This window comes from Lutra lutra, chromosome 9, assembly GCF_902655055.1.
Source record: "Lutra lutra chromosome 9, mLutLut1.2, whole genome shotgun sequence".
Taxonomy (NCBI): Eukaryota; Metazoa; Chordata; class Mammalia; order Carnivora; family Mustelidae; genus Lutra; species Lutra lutra.
The window spans coordinates 62,265,736-62,285,810 of record NC_062286.1 but is presented as its reverse complement, the minus strand read 5'-3'; the positions used below and the strand labels follow the sequence as shown (position 1 = coordinate 62,285,810).

General features: G+C 41.7%; 1 long non-coding RNA gene across 1 annotated transcript; it reads left to right on the top strand.

Moving 5' to 3' along the window:
- Positions 1-407: 407 nt before the first annotated feature.
- Positions 408-18,866, top strand: LOC125109322 (uncharacterized). The gene is made up of 4 exons (XR_007130194.1): positions 408-512; positions 2,057-2,183; positions 5,086-5,136; positions 18,281-18,866. It is a non-coding gene; the product is annotated as an uncharacterized LOC125109322 (long non-coding RNA).
- Positions 18,867-20,075: the final 1,209 nt, after the last annotated feature.

Sequence of the window (20,075 nt, the reverse complement as noted above, 5' to 3'; positions counted from 1 at the left end):
GTGGGGGAAGGGTACATAGGATATTTGGTGTTTTTACAAATTCTTGTGCATCTGTCATTATTTCAAAATAAAAGATTTTGAACAAAAATATTTGGAACGACATTTCTCACCAATGTTGTTCTCTTGAGTATCTTTGCGCTGCATCCATATAAGTTGCACACTGACAGAGATACCCCCCAAGGTCAGTCAGCTGATGGTCACATTCAGGGAAATTCTAAAATTACATAATAGCACACAATAGCACAGTGCTATGATCAGGAACAAGTGATATATTTTATCTAAATTTTAAATACTTTAAGACTTCTCCAGAGAGTGGTCAAGTTCAGAAAATCACTAAAAACAAAAACAGAAAAGAGGATAAGAACAGAAAGGTTAGAAAACATTATATTGGATTTCTTTCAGAGCAGTGCTCCTGCTTCAGCCAGTAGAAGTGAATTAGTAAGAAAATTGGCCTGTGACTACAGTTTTTATTTCTGGAAAATCAGTGTCTTCCACATCCTATTAAATTCAAGGTAAGCAATTTTTAAAAAATTTTATTTTAAAGGGAAGTCAAATGACTGGCATGCCTGGGGTGATTTCATGACCCTAAACCCAGCTCTGGAGGTACTTAGAGGCTTTTTAAAACAACATGTCTTTAATAAAACAAGTTGGATATGGGTGCAGAGGCATGTGAGGGTCAGATTGTTGAGAGATCCTGATTCTTCTTAGCTCTGTCATCCCAGGGCTCTCTCTCATCTCCCCTTTTGCTTGCTTGCTTTCTCCTCTTTCCACCCCTCTATTTTCTTATTCATCGTGTCATGAAGGGATGCTTGCGAAGGGTCAATTCCACCCAGCATGGTTCTAGTGGAGATACAAATCACCATCAGCAGCAACTACGAGAAGTAGAGAAAAATTATAGGATGCTTTTCTCAAAGGGAGTTTCAGAAATAGAATATGTCACAACCATCCCGAAGATTGAGACTTGATCAACACTTGAAGGGAATGAAGCCACAACTCCTGGGGCTGTGTCTTTGGTCAAAGGTAGCCATTATCCTGGGACGATTAACTCCAGTGTCTTCACTGCAAACAGGTTCTTCTCCATTTGTCAGATGGAAAAATGAAATTCTTCCATTTTCAAAGAAGGCAGTTACTCAGAATATTTTTACTCAACAAAATGATTTTATCCTCACCTCCTGAGTCTGAAGGTTGCACTGGCTGCCTCCTGGGGTAGATAGTTCAATGGGGAGAAATCTCTCATCTACACTCTTGTTGCTTTTGCACTTGGCGTTCTGTCTCTTGGGGGCCTTTAATGGAGACATGTTCATTGTGATTTCAATGTAGATGGATTTATTTTTTCCCTTTGCTGAATAAATTTATCATGAATGGTCTCTGCAAAAATATAATGGTGGTTCTGCCTGCAATTTTTACAAAGTTATATACCTTCTTGTCTATGAGAAGTTTGAAAACAATAGTTAAATATAGTTATTCCATGAAGGCACAATTGTAATAATAACCAGAGTTTTGGCAAACATGCACCAAAGTATATCAATTTGATTCCTGCCTTTACTCCCTTTATCTCTGTCTTTAGCCTGATGACATATGTTATATCTCACCCACGTCCCTGTCAGTTTACTAACATAGACGTACTGCCTACGATACCAACATTCTTTTTATTTTGGCACAGTGTGCTTTCTGTAGCCAGTGGACTTCCTGATTTTGCCTCAATTCCAGTCCTGACCTTGCTGTTAACCAGCTGTGTGACCTTAGCCAAATCACTTAATATCTCTGGGCCTTCATTCAACAAACACTTATTGAGTATCTACCTTGTATGAAGCATCATGACAGCAGGCTAAGAGGATGCCCCTACCCTAAAGAAGCTTCAAATTTAGTAGGAGAAAATAAAGAACGGGAGGAGGAAATGAAGAGAGAGAAGAAAGACAGACCAAAAAAACCACACCAAACCAAAACAAAACTGGTGTCAAGTGAAGCTTAGAAAGAGAGACTGGATTTAGCTTATCTTTTTGTACCAATACCACCAAAAGGAAAACACAAAGTAAACTGCTGTCCCATGTCCCAGGCCAGCTCCTGGTTCCCATTTCTAGAGAACTGCCTCACCTACTGGAAAAGATTTAAGCATCAGAGTCTGCTGACACAGGAAAAGGAGGCAGAAGGAAGGGCTGGCTATACTCAGAGAACTTCAGGAGGTAAGGGGAGAAAAGTCACACATATCAAATCAATGATGTATTGTTTTTCAATTTTTATGTGTATTGTGAATATTGTTCATGAGTATTATTTTAAGTATTTTTTTAAAAAAATCCTGATTAATTTTTATTGCAAACAATCCACATTCATTATAAAAGAGAAAACAAGAAAAGAAGAAGAAATCTGAAAACGTTCACGATCCCATGCACCTAGGCAACCACTCTCAGTACCTTTTTTTGGTGTAGATCATTTAAACACACACGTAATTATTTTAAACACACATGTAATTATTTCACTTTACAAGAGTGGGATTATACTATCCTTGTTGTTCTAATGACTTCCTCTATAGAAAGGAAAAACCTGTATTTTAGACACATTAATAAAAATAGTTCTTATGTGCTGACTTTCCTAAGTTAGTATATTTTAATTACTCTCAATGAGAAATCTTGTAAAGCAAACAAGAGTCTATGTCGATGGATGACACATTTTGCTCCCATTTTCAAGGAAACATATTTAAAAACCAAGAAGATATTTAACATGGAAAGGCTATAGTGTATGCATTTGTTTTTAGTGTCGAAGTTCCAAGAATCATGGACCTTACTGCATTTATTTTCATTCAGCTTTGAGGGTCAGGAGGAAAAAAGATTTATGAACTAAGATGTTTAATGATTACAAAAACTGTATCTGTTTGCTCCTAAAAGTGATCTTTTTCACATGCCATAAAGGAGTTCCATCACATTGATAAATTGTTCCCAACCATTTGAATTAAGGATATAAAGAAATTTGTTCTCATCAGGCCATGAGCTTTCACTGAGTAAAAATACATAGTTCAGATTTTCAATTGATGTAAATATCATCATTTCCTGAATGGCAAGAACCACATCTAGTATAAAACTTCTCTCCAAACTGACACATAAATTCACAGACTCACCTGCTCATCACTTGTGATGATCAAGAAATTGTCCATCTTTCAGAGAGATCTGACCACGGAGGATGGCAGCTTTCTGTTCTCTTGCATTCATAGTCAAAGGGAAAAGAGATAAACCTTAGAGGCTTTCTAGAAAGGTTCAAGTTCAGTTCCATCGTTATACCATGGCTTCCCTTTTGAGAAGGGAGACTTAAAGCAGCCACAATTTGATGCCCTCTTAGGGGTGCCATGATTGTCTTTGGTTGTGTGCCTTTATGTAAAAGAATTCATCTTCACCTCCCCTGACATTGATGTCTCATTAGGTGGAAGACAAAAGTGACACTGTCTTTGTAGGTAGATCTCACCCAGCCTCAAACCCAGTGGTAGACTCTAACCTACAGGGGGATGTTGGTGATAAGAAAGGATGCAATTCAAAAAAATAGGGGAGAGGTTGCAATTCAGAATGCCATTCATACACATTGTTGTTGAAGACAGCTCCAAGTTGGCCTTGTCTATTTTGGGTCGACTGTATTTTCTCTGCGTTTAATTTCACAGAAGTGGAACCCTCTGGGTTGGGTTCTCCTCCCTCTGGTCTTTAAGCTAAATTCAATTCCTGCTTCCATCTTCCTTAAACAACTGCCCTTTCCCTTGAGTATTCAGCATTATACTACTCTTCAGTGCATCTTTTGCCACCATCTAAAGGAAAACAGGAATATCAGAGGCTGTGTTCTGGAAGGACTCAGGAGGAACACAAAATATCTGTTAGACTGGATGTTGAAAAGCCGTTGACCCTGGGGACTCTCCCATACCCCTCCCCATAGAACAAATGTGTTGTGTTTGGCCAGCATTCCATCTGTGATACACTGATTCTGATCTGGAAGTCAAAATAGCTCAGGAGGTTATAGAGAGAGCCCACCTTGAGCAAGAACAGCTCTTATTTTTGGTAGACATATGTAGAAAGCTTGGATTTATGCCTTATTCCAGGAAGCTGGCACTCACCTGGCTAAGTATTTCTTGCCTGCCTAATCAAGTCTGGCTCTAAGGCTACACACCAACCTGTCTTTCTCTATCCCTCAACATTCTAGTAACATATACCACTTCGTGTCCATTGGTAACTATTTGTATTATAGGTCAAATGCTAAACAGAATCCATGTGCTACTCCCCAGAGTGTATTTGTTTAGTGTTGTAGTATTTGCTCAGAAGAAATTTCAAGGCTTAATTAAAGCAGATGAGGAAGTGTGAATGGTGGTTAATATGGCCACCCAACAGTCAAGATTTCATTAAACATGCATCATACAAATCCAGCTTTGTTGCCTGCTATTGCATAGAGTAGTCTATAATTAGGACTACTGCCTAGCATTAGTGAGTGTAGGATTGCAGAGGTAGGTAAGTAACAAATACTATCTTTACTCCCTTCTTTTTTTTTGCCAGGGCTTATGGTATTCATTCATTCATTCATTCATTCATTCATTCAACAAAACATGTACTGAACACCTGCTATGTGCTAGGCACTGGTTAGCACTAAGAATTAGCACTGAAAAGACAGACAAATCCCTCCTATCCTGGAGGGGGGTATATGCGTTTGACCATGAAAGCTAGTTATTACATGTAAGAAAAAAGGGGAAGAGGTAAATTTTAGAAAGGAAATCCCTGTCTTTCAGTTTAAAAACTTGCCTTCTGAGACCATGCCCAGGCTTTGGGAGTCCAGTGGTCATTCATTCTATGCAAATGACTCAAACCTCACTCATCTTTTTGAAATACTCTTATTCTATTCCAGTCATTTGAAGGCTAGGATTTAAGGGCTTTTGGTTTCTTATTTTTCTGGCTGTCTCATCCTGTCTTTTAAACCATGACAGAAAAGGATTAATAGCCAGGAGAACAGAGGGCCTGACAACTCAATTCTGTCACCCAAGAGTACTTATTAAGCTGCCACCTGTACATAGCCCTGTGCTAGATGCTCTTGCTAATAGCACGTGTGTGTCTCTTCTCCCTGCAGGACCTTGGCACACACCAAACTCTACAGGAAACTGCAGCTTGAAGGCCCATGGTGAGTGTGGGGTCTAGGTCTTGGACAAAGCTTCAATGTGTGAAAAAGAGGTAGATATGGGTCTGAAGTTAATTACATCCCAACGAGCTTGCACTCAGGGACGTTGTGGGGAGGGGCTGCCTGATGATAAGGTGAAGGTTAATGACACTATTCCATATTGAAAAGTCTATGTTGTATCAACAGAGATAGACTTTTTTTTTTTTTAAACAATGACATAATTGACCATAACTGCTCCGTGAGTGCACCAAATACAACCGTGGAAAGGGGTAAGTATTAGAAGCCATATACACACAAACACCCTTACATCTGTGTATACCCCAAGCACTTTGCCAAGGAGACTCATTCTACTGTCTTTGGGTTTTCAAATGACTGTGGCATCAACTAAAATTGGGAGAACTTAACTTTTGAATGTTGCATGAAACCCATTTGAAGATACCAAAATGCAGCAGCCTAGCCTGGAGAGGGTTTAGGATTTCTTACAGGGAGATTTTAAAGCAAGGTCATAATTTCCACATCACAACTGGGAAAGGCTTGACAAGGAGTCTACAGGGCAGGCTTGAAAGCTGTGTCCGCCTTGGTATGTCCCAGGAGTGGAATGCGTGCTCTGTGAATACTTGCCAAATGAAGCTCTTCAAATGTAAGAAAAATGGGCAAGGCTGCCTTCCATCACCCAAGGGCAGGAGAAGAGTGGACACAGGAACAGTCTCAGTCTCAGCTTTCTTTTCTCTAAAATGGGGCTGTTGCCTTAATTTTGAGGATTACATGGGACAATAACATGAAAATATTTTTCAATTTTGAACATGAGCATGGATGTAAACAACAATTTTTATTAATAGGTTAGCTTTCTGTTTAAATATTTCAACTTACTAAGGGTAAGAGTAGAAGAAGGCTTTAAAAGGAGATGTTCTTTGTTTGGATACATAATATTTAAAATGCATGTGACTCAGCTCCCTCCTGCAGGTTGTTTAAAATGGAGTTTAAGGAGGACAAAAGCAGGAGAGTTTCAAGGGTCACCCTTCATGGTGGTTTACCTAGGCCTGAGGGCAGTCTCCAGATGCAGGACTACCTGGGCTAAACCCTGGATAAGTTGCTCACTCTCTCTTGTTCAACCTCCTTCATTCCATGACCTCTAATTTGAGTCCTCTCACTTCTAACAGAGTTCAAATAAACCTATGAAAATCAGGGCAAAAGCCTTTAAGGGACTGGCAAAGAAGCTACCCCTGTGGTTCTGGGTGAGATTTCAGGGGTGAGAGCAGAAGGAAAAATACTCTATCACATTCCATTTATTCTCCCAGCCTCCTGTTATCCATCTTTGAAAAGAGCTGTGAGTTAAACAATGCACACCCAACACTGCCCACCTGAAATCAGTCACCGTGTGACTCCCAGGCTTCTCCAACCACAAATATGCAAGAATAATGTTTCCAGAGTGTCAGTGGATAATATAAGTTCTACTGAGCTCAAACTTGGAAGGCAAGTAATCAAGGTGTTTACCTGATGAATGAAGAGGGGGGAGAAGGCAGTATCATTTCAAATATATCTAGCATTTTCCCATTAAACCACGAAACCTGCAGGTATTAATCATCAAAATAAATGTGCCCTGCCCTTAGGTGCGTGCAGCCTTGCATGAGAGAAAGCACCAGTACAGAGCTTCATTTCATCAAATTACCAAAGATGAAATGAATTTTGAAACAATATCCCAGGTGAATTAGACATTTAGCTACTTAACAAGACACTTTGCTAGGACCCTCGTTTATTATTTTGAGACGTTAAGTCAGTTCCTGCCGATAATTCAGTACTGTCCTGTTCACATCTCCATTACTCCACGGGCAGGAGATTCCAGGGCTAATGGCCAGACCCTTTTGTATCTTGAGTTTGGCATTGGAAATGGTTCTGAGAGCATCCCACTGAGCCAAGAGTCAAGTTAGAGATCTCCTGTGCAGAAAAGGGGTGGGCATTCCATTATTCTGCAACATAGCAGAATAAAATAAGTAGGATTTCATTTAAGCTGGGTTTCTCTTTTAGATTAGGTTAAATGGCCAACATGCTAAAAGCTTCCTATCGTCCAGGAGTCGAGTGCCTCTGTCTGCTGATTCTGACCATTCTGGCTGTTAGTCATATTCTGAAAAGCTTTTGATAATTGTCTTAACTGTAGGGAGACATCTCATGTGTCTTGCTAAGAACCGGCACATTTTTATATCGAAAAGGTACTGCTGCTCCTTCTATAAGTGTCTTCCTTCCTTCCGGGGTATTTTCAAGGCAAGACTGAGAGTTTTAAACCTAACTGTGATTTTGAGTTTCAAATGTTAGTCCTCATTTTGGGGAGGAAAAATGTTTAGAGGACAAGTCAGAATATCAATATTTCAAAGTGTACCCTCTAGAAAGATATCTGTTTCGGAAGGAAGTTCTTGAAACAGAGAAAGCTCATTTCCCAGTTTAAAAAAAAAAAAGATACAACTTAGAAAAGGATAAAGCAGTAGTATCACCAAACTTCCCTCCCCCATCTCTGGTCTGACCTGGCCCACCAAGGACCACTCTCCTCTCTGATCGAGGCCAGAGGGAGGGGTCCTTCAGCAGCAGAAAATCCTCTTCCACCCACTGGTTGATGCTTAAAATTCTACTATTACGACTTAATCCCTTTAGTTTCAGCTTTGATCCCAGTTAAAATGCAAATACCTCTGGGTGGGGTAACATTTTTAAACTGTTATCAGCCCTTTCCAGTCCACTGAGGAGGAAGGAGCAGGGCAAATTTCGCTAGGGTTGTGAGGAGAGGTCTGGAGGCCAGAGAACTCTGGAGGAAATGAAGTATGAACACAGCAGGAGAGCTCCCAGGGGCAAAACCCAACCAGCCTCTCCCAGCTGCCGAATCAGGACAGGATCTGAAAACAGGACAGCATACATCTATGTAGAAATCCCTCCACCCAAGAAGGTGAGAAAAGCATTTGCTGAACAATGGGACAAGCTACCATTCTACTAAGAGATCATTCCAACTGTTGGGGCTCATTCTATGTTAATATAATGGCTAATCCTCAGGGTTCAGCCTTTCTGTTGTAACTTTAACTAAAAGGAGAAGTTTAGCCTTGTTAAAGCTATTATCTGTTCCTAAACTGCATAGTATATAAAATGTAAATGTGATCACACCACTCTTAAATTATTATAACAATACGCCATTCTGTTTTCTTCCCCTTGACATTTACAAAATTCATTTGGAAGAGTGGGATCTACCTCACAGAGATTAGTGATAAATCATGTATTTTTAATGAATATCAATAGGAGAAACCCCATGACATAGCCCACCATCTAATTTGATTAAACTGTGCTTAAGGCAACACTACCTCTCTGGCTAGGGAATAGCTCCATAATGACTTTGTGAGCATTATTGCAGGCTGTTTTAATGATTTAATGAACTGCCTCTATATTTAGTTCAATAGCCTTAAAATGATTAGTGTTTAAGAAAAATTAGCTCACTTTGATTTGATTCTATTTGATGGTAAGTTTAAATAACCTAACCCTTCAAAACACAGTGGAAAAAAAATCCTAGAATCACAGCCAGCTAACTGCTAGAAAACATTATGCCCATCATTAATAACCATTCATTTATGTTTAGCTACAGTATCCAGCCTGACATGCTCATCCGAGGAGCTGGGCTGTAGGAACTGGGCTAATGCTGCATTTCATCTTCCCTTTCTACCATGGGGAAGGGGCGGGAGAGGGGTGGAGATGGGCAAAGCATGAAAGAGTCTTCAATTTCATATGTTGGGCTATAAGGAATTTTCTCTAGTTCAGATCCAAAGTGGGTATCTGTCAACACTTGGGAGACGTCCCAGGTTTCTAAAGGAGGAGGAGGGGAAAATTGGTGTGAGGTTTTGAGCCAACCCCTCCTGCTGTGATGTGGGCAGCCAGCATGGTTAGGCCTGAGCAGTGTGGTCAGGAAGCTCCCTGGGACACCCTGATTGGGAGTCAGGGAAGCTTTCTGCAAAGAGGACTGAGGCAGATGGCACTTTTTAACAAGGGTAAGTGATCTGAGAGTTGCTGTGACACGACAGGGACCAGAGCCAACTCCTTATTCCGAGGTGAAAAGGGTCATGGCACACAAATAGAAGTCTGTTCTGTCATATCCCCACGGGCCACCACAGCACATCCACACCCCAAAACATGGAAAGTAATTGCAGTATTGGGGAACCAGCTACTGCACTTCATCTGAAACATCCAGGCCAATTGTCTTCTGATGGTGTAGAACAGTGTGAAATCATCTTAGAGAAAAGTCAGAGATTGGAAAGTCCACAATTTGAGAATAATCATAGGGAATATTTATTGAGCACTCACTAAATCCCAGGCTCTCTTTACTCTTCACATCCTCTCTAAGAGGTAAATAGTGTGATTCTCCCCACTTGCAGCAAAGAAGCCAAAGCAGAGCTAGCAAGCAGCTTGCCCATGGCATGGCCACGCAGCTAAGGGGAGGCAGGGACAGGGTGGTGTGGGACAGACTTGAACCCAGGTCTGTTTAACTTCAGGTCCATTGCTCTTACCCACTTTGTCACATTGCCTTTCACGCCCACTCTGTTTCATGTGATATGCTGAGAGTGAGTATTCGGAGTTAGAAACAGGGACAGATTTAAAAAAAATGAATGTGAAAAGAGGATTGGTGAATATCTAGTGATTCACCAAATGAGGCCGCTCACCCCAGTCTTCATTACTCAGAGCTGTCGCTGTGCGTTCCTGGGCCTTAGGGGCAAGAATATAATCCACTAACCGTCACCACTCCTTGTCCTTAGGAAAGGAGGAGAAATATTTCTCAATGAACCATTGTCATCTTGATGACAAAGCCCTGTATTTCTTGGCATGTATTATGTATTCCCAAGACACTTTTCCTCTCTGTCTCTGTTAATGTCCCCCCTTCATCCACACCTCCATCCTGCCCCTTCCCACATTCAGATATGTGCACACATGCACAGGCATACGTTTCAGTCCCGTTGGAAGGCTGTTACTGAGCCCCTAGTGTGGATACCATACACAAAAATAAATGGCACAGAGCCTTTGCCTAGGGCTCTGGACTTGAGGGAATACACAGTCTCCTGAGGAGAAGAGACCGTTTCAAATAATGGTGCTCAATATCTCATGATCATAACCTCTTCCTTGGCATAATCCCAGACAACCAGAAACTTTTTCAGAGCCCTCTTGGCAAAAGTTTGTTTCCTTTCTCCCATCTGGTATGACCCTCCCCAGGTCTCAGAGGCACCCCTTTTCTTTCCCACCCCTACTCCAGTCTTCAATCTTCCTTCTCTATCACTTCACCAAAAAACCTAGCCTTTAATTCTTGACTCATTTTCTCAAGGCCAACAGTTCTGACATGGTCCTTCTGGACTTGCATGTAAATAACTGAGAATAACATGCATCTTCTAATCCAACAGGGGCCATGAGCATCTATCCTATGCTGTTGAAGAGTATCGGGCCATTTGTGTAGGACACTGCTTGATGGCAGAGTGGTGAATTCTTATATATAGCAGAAAATGTAAATGAATGAAGTAAGCCATATGGGAATTGGCAAACCAGAGATTCACATTCCATCCAAGGTGGGCAGCCCCACTCAGCAACAGCCCTTTGTTACCAAGCAGTGATGCCAGGGTGACCAGAACACCCAAATTAAAAAAACAAAAAACAAAAAACAAAAAACAACCCCACAAATAATGATTTTTGTAGGAAGTGTTCTAATTTTTTTAAGTTAGCTCATTTTCTAAAACGAATGAATACCTTACAGGCCAAACAAGACATACCTGCAATCTAAATACAGCCCACACCTGCTAGTTTGCAACCTCGGCCCCAAAGTAACACAGCAGCATTGACAGACTAGCTATGTGAGGACCAGCATATGTAGGAATTTTAGCACGGTGGCCGCAGCTCAGCGTGGAAAGATGCTCTCCCTGGATGTTCACCAACCATGCTCCGGACACTAAAATAAGCATATAGCATCAGATGAGACTAACACGTGCCTCTTGGGGTGAACCAAAGACTCTAGATGTTGCTGCTAATAACTTTTCCTGTAAGCCACCCAAATCTCTAACTCTAGATTGGGGAAAAAAAAGCTCCCGGCTGTGCATTTGCAATATCCAATCGGAATTTAAAATTACTTGACCTACATTTAGATCTTCTGACTCTGGTTTTGAGTACTGTGTTCTTGAAACAGCTGCTGTGGAGTTGAGGATTCTAACCTTGCTTGTTACTTGCCTCTGCCCTGCCTCTAAGGGCTTCCTGTAATCATAAATCCAGTTGTTTTAATAGAAAATAGCAATTTTCACACAAGACATGTCTCGAAATTTGGGAAGCATTGTAGGAAAATAGGAACCATGATTTTCTTAGAGTGGGGAATCCCATTAATTTCCCACTTGAAATTCCATCCTTTCCTGGCAAGTGGAATACCTACCCTGAAAACTGGGATAAAGAGATAGATCAGTGGGTTTGGACTCGAAAGGGAAAATCTCAACAGGTTTCCTGTATGTGCAAAGCCACTTGAAATTGAGTATGTGTCAACACAGATTTAATTAACTCCCAGCCAGGACATATTGGAAATGATCCCAGAAAGTTGGGACAAAAGAGAAGGTGTTAATTTCTCAGCAGGAGAAAAAGTGCCTTTTAACTGCATTGGATTATGGCTCAGGACTGGGTAAATTTTCAGATGATCCATTTCAGGTGGACTGAAAACAGGTGGCAATAAAAAATCAGCAAGTCAGTCCCTACCAATAAGTCTGGAAGACAGGACGGAGTCAGTGATCAACACCACGAACGTTATTCAGTTATCCCATGTACAACTAGTCCCAGATTCCCTGATTCCAGAAGGGATGGCAATGCGGTATCCTCAAAAACTTAAAATCAGGTTTCTCTGCAAGAGTTAAAATAATTTTTTTAAGTTGCACATATTGGTATGATTATCATTTGTGGGAGAAAGCCAAGAGGTTGAGAAGTTTGGGACTCTCAAACCCCAACTGATAATTGATATCGACTGAATGTTTGTGCCACCCCTACTCCCTGCCAAATTTCATATATTGAAGCCCTAACTCCCCAATGTGATGGTATTAGGAGGTGGGGTCTTTGGAAGGTAAATAGGTTTAGATGAGGTCCTGAGAGGGGAGCCTTCCTGGAGGGATTAGTGACCTTAGAAGAAGATAAAGAAACCCCAGAGTTCTCTCCCTCTCTACCATGTTGAGGATACAGCAGGGAGACTCTCAGCACCCTGGGAGGGGCTCTCACCGGGAATCAAATTGGCACCTTGATTTTGAACTCCCAGGCTCACAAGCTATGAGAAATAAATTTCTGTTAAGCTACCCAGTCTATGATATTTTGTTGTAGCAGCCTGAGTTGACTAAGACACTTGGGGAAGCAGAATTGAATACGATTGTGATTTAATAAGGAGACACAAAAATCAATGATATTGTACATAGTTAGGAGAAAGCCTGGAACGTAGAAAGAGAAGTCTTTGGAGGGGGAAATTGGTGTTCAGGTGGGAGAGTCACTAAGACCAGGGGATGTGAACTTCCTGTTCCCTGGAGAAGTGGACTCTGGGGCAGAGGTGACTCATGAAGCCACACAGTGGGCAAGACTGAATATTCCCCCAAAACAGTCCACTTTTCTACACCATCATTCCAAACTCACCAAACAACCCTTTCAAGACAATTCGGGCCTCCCAAGCACAGATGCCAGGAAGGAGCTAGGCAGGAAGCTCTAGCATTTCAGTCATTAAAAAGCAGTTCTTTAACTATTTTGAAGATGTCTGACTGCTATACATCAATCTCCTGTGAGCTTTTTTGATGTGAGTCTGCCTCCCCAAGTCTGATTAGCTTCTGATAATAATACAGCGAAGAGCCAGACCCAAGACAACAGTACATTTACCAACAAATTATCTTTTGGTTGAATAGCAACTTTGACTCCCCGTTACCCCCTTTTGTACCTAAATTGTTTTCCACATGCCCAGCCCCACTCTAGGTGCCCAGAGGTTATAAAGTATTGTCCTTGGTGTCTTGTACCTGCCAACCTACTTGGGAAAATTAAATTGGACCCACAAAACAATTAGAGAACAATATACAATAGCAGGTGATCAAGTGTCTGTATGGCTCATCAGATACCATTAAAGCTAAAAGAAGAGCACAACCCTTGGGGATTAGTATTATGACACTAGTAATCATAATATGTTTGATTTTATCACACTTCATCATCAATCAAGCAATTACACATATTTTATCTAATTTAACCCTCTGGCTGACTAGTGGAAGCAAGTGCTCTTACCTCTCAGTAAAGATGAAAAACCTGAAGCCCAGTGAGCCCATTAGTTGGTTAAAGTCTTAGGTCTAGGCAGAAGCTGAGCCCAGTCTCAAGTCCAGGTCTTTTGATTCCAAGGTCAGTGTCCTTCTTTTTTTTTTTTTCAGATTTTTATTATTTATTTGATACAGAGAGACACAGTGGGAGAGGGAACACAAGCAGAGGGAGTGGGAGAGGGAGAAGAAGTCTCCCTGCTGAGCAAGGAGCCTGATGCAGGACTCGATCCCAGGACCCTAGGATCATGACCTGAGCCAAAGGCAGACAGACACTTAACAACTGAGCTGCCCAGGTGTCCTGGTCAGTTCTCCTTTTGCAATACCCAGCTGAAAACAGAAAAGGAAGTGAGGTGAATCCTGAGGACCTTTAGCAGGAGGAGAAAAAGACACAAGCTTGTTCTGATATGCAGGGAAGGCTTCCTGAAGGAGACAAGATTTGGGGGAGAACCTATAGGATGGATGGGCATTAGAGAAAGGGAAGAGGAGGTCTTAGGCAGAAAGTCAGTCCTTCCTCTCTAAAATGACCTGAAGTGCCCTCAACTCCTCCCTTTACAATTCAAGACAAAAACAACAGTCTGTGCTATCAATAGATCCAGGTTTTGTGGAGTCTGAAATTTGTAATATTAAAAAAAAAAAATACAAAGTACAAATATAAAAATGCCCCGGGCCCTCTGGGACAGGCCCCTAAAAATCTTTAGCATCACTAAACTCACCTCTTGTCAGTTATTGACATTCATAAGGCCCCAGACCCTTTTCAGGAACCATCAGCCAATCTGTCTACAAAGCTGTGAAAGTCTCCTGTCCTCCCCAGAATCCAATTTACAGAAAAGACCTGTATTATTTAGGATTTGGTTCAGTTGCAAGTAGTGACAACCACCACCACCACCATACCACCAAACCAGTGGCATAAATGAAAGAAAAGGTTACTTCTCCCCATATAAATGTGGACAGTTTGGTTTACATGGCAACTTAATGGTCATCCAGGACATAAGCTCCTTCTATCTTGTTGCATACTTAATGTATGGTTGCTACCTCACAGCCCAAGATGGCTGCTTGAGTCCAATAATCACCTATAGCCAACATAAAGGATCAACTTCTGGAGGACATGCATATTTTTCTCTTTAAGGATAGTGCCTAGGAGTTGCACATATCTCTTATGCTTGCATCCCATTGGTTAGAATTTAGTAACATGGCCATACCACGAACTATAGTCTTTATTCTGGATGACCATACAAACAACTAAATGTGAAGGGTTCTATTACTAAGGAAAGAGAGGAAGTGTATAGTAAGAATCAATTAGCCACAGAACTCAAGTTCCTTTAAGGAAGACTGTAGAGAAGTTCCTTTAAGGAAGACTGTAGAGCTCCCAGTGAAGTCACTAAAAATGAACATGATAGTCATTACTCTACCACTTGGAAGCAAGATCACACCCAGGCAAGAAATGGTCCATTTCATGCAACCTGCTTCAGGCCCTAATGAAAATCACTGGAGAGGAAAGCTAAACATGTGTAGCTTTCACAACCATTAGTAACCTTAAGTCCTTGAAGGAGCTAACTCAAGTCTCTCTAGCAAACCTGGGTTCAATGCCTAGCTCCATCAAGTTACCAGCTGTGTGATGCTAAGGTTACTTATGGTTGCAAATGATGGAAATTCAACGCAAATTAGCTTAAATTACATATGGAATTTACTGCTTTGCCCCAACCCAGAAGTTTAAGATGCTGATTAGCTTCAAGAGTGACTGCATATAATCACGTGACTACGTCTCCGTCTTTGACTCTGCTTCCCTCCAGAGCTGGCATCTGTCCCAGGTGGATTGTATCATCAGGAGCAGCAAGTTCACCAGCAGGGCTTATAGTCTCCTCTGGAGAAGGAGAGTCCTTTTTCTGATTCTCTTAACCAGAGATCCAGAGTTAGCTCTGATTAGTCCAACATAGGAGATCTACACTTGTCCGAGCCATCACAGTGTCTCTAACTGGCCAGGGAGCTGGGTGGGTTTGGCATCACCTGAATCACAAGGGCTGAGAGTGAGGGAGGAGTGGTTTCCCAAAGGAAACTGGGAGTACTATTAGCAGAAAAGGGAGGAATTATGCTGGTCAGGCAGAGGCAACAGAAGATCGAGGGTTTTTTTTTTTTTTTTTTCATCTCTTAGCATAACACTGACCAGATATGATAATTATAAGAATTAAATGAGATAACATGTATAAATGCATTTAGTATAATGCCAGGCATAGCAGGAGCCTCATAGATATATTTGATCTATCATAAAGAAATAGGGTCAAGAGCCAGTACAGAAACTTTAGAGCAGAAAGCCAGCAAAGGTGGTGATGGCTGGGGACAGACGGAATTGTGTGGCAGTCCAGAGGAGAGAAGTCCCATGATAAAGTATGGGTGTTCCCAGGAGTACACCAGGAACCAGAAGCAGGCCAAGCAGCTTCAGCAGATCAGAGATCAGACCTGGAGCTGAGACAGCTGTGGTAGAAGGGGCAAGGACCAGATATCAGGCAGGGCCCTGGAAGGAATCAGAAACCACTTAGAAGGCTTTGACTGAAGCATTGAATGAAGGGCCTCTTTAGGGAGGCGTAGTCAGAGCTAAGTGAACCCTAATGAGTGTGAAGGCCCCAGATTGCAGCCAAGAGGGTGGCATTTTCCATCCCCCCTCAAGGGGCCAAGGGAGAAATTGCTGAGTGCCAGTGAGAACTGGAGGAGGGGGCCTCCTGGCTGGAGCTAACTTCACAGAGCGATAAAACCCCTACCCGAACCAGAGCTCTCTCCTCCAGCTTTCTGTCTGCCTGCCCATGACTCCTCTTGGCCAACCCAGAGCACAATGAAACTAGGGTGATCAACCTGCCAAGGTTGCCTTCTAAGGACACAGATAAAGGCGGAGATCTGGAGGAAAGAATTAAATATCTAGTACAGGCAGGGGGTGGGTCAGTGAAATAGATGAAGGGAGTTAAGAGTAAACTTATTTTGATGAGCATTGAGTAATACATGGAACTGCTGAAACACTATATTGTATACCTGAAATGAATGTAACACTATGTTAACTACACTGAAATTTTTTCAAAAAGTTTATTTTCATATGTAATATATAGAATTTCTAATATCAGATCAGAAAATGTGTGTGCACTTATAAGTCATAATGAATAAATATATTTCAACCTACACTAAAACATATTTTGTCACCAAAGTAGACAGTGTCTAGTATATAATATTTAATATATTTGTGTACAAAGTATGTTTCTTTCACTTATCAACTTAAATAAAACTAATGCTAATTTGGTTTAAAAAAAAAAAAAAGAGGGCACTTGAGTGGCTCAGTCAGTTATGCATCTTCCTTCAGCTCAGGTCATGATCCCAAGGTCCTGGAATCAAGTACCACGTTGGGTTCTCTGCTCAGTGGGGAGACTGCTTCTCCCTCTCCCTCTGCCTGCCACTCTACCTACTTGTTCTTTCTCTCTCATTCTCTTTCTCTCTGTATCAAATAAGTAAAAATAAATCTTTAAAGAAAAAAAAAAGAAAGACTATCTAGTCCAGCCACATCAATGGCTTCTAGAAGGGACCCTAATCCATGAAATCTGCTGCCCCTGACACAAAGCTACAGGGAAAAAGTGATGGCGAATTTTCCTCCTACTCATGATATCCCAGCGCTGAAAGAATGACATGAACTCCAGAAGGTCAAAAAAGCTTGGAGCCCCAGGGACTCTGGGCAACCCAATTTCTCATGGGCAGAAAATCATCCCCTCATCCCAGCCTTACCAAGACCTTTACCTCACAGGCCCTTCCCCAAGGTTTGAGCCAATAAGATGGTGATTGGCATCAGAGTTGGGGCAGCCTCGATCTTCAGGGAGCTGGGCTAGTCTATGCCTTATTTCTGGAAAGAGCCTCTAAAGACCTGCACACCCATGGAGCCATGATCTCTCATAACTATCTCCAATCTCCTATGCCTAGTCTGCACAACTGGGCTTCCCTTCCACTCTCCATGTGTCTCCTAGCTCCTGGCATACGTAGGACACGACCTAAACTCTAGCCTGTTTGGCCTGACACTCTGAAGGCTGTTTTCCCAGCATAGTCCTGGTCCATTATACAATGGTGCTTACTAGAAGGTCTATATGGTGCTTTCGAGAAGGTCTATAGTGGTTCAGAGTACAAATCCTGAAACCAGTGGCTCTACCACTTACCGTGTGCCTTTGTGTAAGTTACTTGACATCTCTTTTCCCTGTTTCCTTTTCCATAAAATAGGGACAATAATAGTACCCACTTCATAAAGTTGTTGTGATAATTAACTAATTAATAGCTCTAAAGTGCTTAGAACATGTCTGACACATGGTCAGAAACTAATGACTTTTACCTAGTATTACTACATTTTGAATGAATGAAAGTTGAGCTGGTTGTGGCAGAAACAAGGGCTGAATTCAGAAAGCTCGTCTTGAATTATTAAACTCCTTCTCTATGGGTGGGAAAAAATGGCCAATATATATTCTCAATTATATTCTACTTGGGTTTGGGGGTATCTCCCTGGAAGGTTCCTTCCTTGATGATGTAAAGCCATGCTCCATGTGCTTTTGTGATTATGCTCATTAACAGGATGAAAAGTGAGGTTATTTTTGGTGTGTCTGGAGACAAATCAGAAAGTCCATAAGAACTAAATTAATCTTTCAAAAGTATCTATTGGTGATCAGTGTGTGTTTACACAGACTCTTTGAACATGAGGAAGGCATCATATGTGCTGCACGCTCTGCTGAAACCAGCTTTCTGGAGGCTGAGCAATGTTTAGAGAACTTGTCGAAATAGCTCTTTTAAGCCAGCTTAGTAAGCAATGCCCTCCCTGTCCCTCTTTCCAGGCTCTACTGTCACTGACAGTCCCACATGGATGGCGCAGCCCTAGATGGCAGTCAAGGAAGCCAAGGATAGGAGAAATTGAGCCACCCTCACCATGACTTAATATGTAAAGCAAAGAATGAAACCAATCCACTCTCCTTCAGATCATGGTGAAATTTGGTAATTAAACTTAATTTATATAAATAATTCAACCTCTAGAGCCCCACCATCTCCTTTTGACTTTAAAAGATAAAACAACAAAGATTCATTTAAAGTTATGAGTATGCTTTCCCAGTTCCTCTCTTGTCACTTCCTGTTTCCACGTTCAGGTCTCCTAACCATCAGCAAGTAGGGTAGGGTTTCTCCACATCACCTTCTGAGGGTCTCTCCTACCACTTCCCTGCCTGGAGATCTCTGACACCAGAGCTGAAGCCCAGAGCCCCTCCTCATATTGTCTATCCAATGAGGGGATGAAAGTTCAGTCCTAGAAGTGTTGGAAAGAATCTTACATATCAGCTAGAATCATCATTTCAACTCACTTGTTAAAGAAGCTGTAGTCCAGGGAGGAGACAGGACTTATACAATGGCTGTTTTAGATCCAAAAATGCAATTTAGATCTCAAAACTTTCATGTATGTTTGTATACATTTATTCCTCAACTGGGATATTTGATGAATATTTTTGTGTATCTGTGACCTGTTGAGCAGAGCCCTCCCCTCAGAGTTTTTATTCTCTCAGGGCACATAGGCCATAAGTGGACCATTTCCACAAAGATTTACAGCCCAGCGCTCTGCCCCTAAATCTCACAGCTGGTATTTGGACAACAAATTTGACTCTTCTCATCTATAGAAAATGGTACATCTGCAATTGTGTACACCACTTACAGCTATTCTGACAAGAATGACAATAGCACCACCACTCACTCTAATCCATCTGATCTGTGATGACAAAAACAAAAACGAAAATTCACATACCTAAACAACATCTGTCCCCAAAAAGGTTGTGTGAGTAAAGAAAGAGCAAAGCCTTAGGAACCAGAAAGACCTGGATTTGAAACTCTGATCTATTGTTAATACCTCACGGCTGTGGGGCACCTGGGTGGCTCAGTCAGTTAAGCATCTGCCTTCAGCTCAGGTCATGAACCCAGGGTCCTGGGATTGAGCCACACATCTGGCTCCCTGCTTGATGGGCAGCCTGCTTCTCCCTCTCCACCACTTGTGCTTCCTTGTGAGTGCTCTCTCTCTCTCAAATAAATAAGATTTTTTTTTAAAATACCTCATGGCTGTGTAATGCTGTGTGAGAGACTTTGCCTCTCTAGCCTCAGTCATCCATAAAAAATTTCCTCATCTATAAAAAGGAGCTGATAATGCTGCTTCATAGGGTTATCTAGGATTAAATGAGATAATGGGTGCAATGCACTCAACATGGTGCCTGACACACCACAGAGCTCAAAAAGCATTTCTCTGCCAGTCCCTTTTCCATAGCTAGCGCTGGCAGTTCCATGACTGGTATCTTTGAAGAAATCATGGCATTTAGGAGACTTAGTAAAATAAGGCATCTAAGGGGAGGATCTGATCACAAAGTGATCAGATCCTCAGAAAAGATCAGAACACTTTTCCTTTTGTTTCCTGGAGTTTTGTTTTTGTTTTTGTTTTTCATGAAAGCTACTTTCTTTGCACATTTATCAATAAGCGCTAGAGTCTGCCCTCTAGTGGTTGTGGCGCACAGTGCCAGTTTTGCTAATGACAATTCAGCACCCCCCAACTTACCCCCATCCGATTAACCTTCAGTGGTGCTTCTTGGTCTAGTCACAACAGAT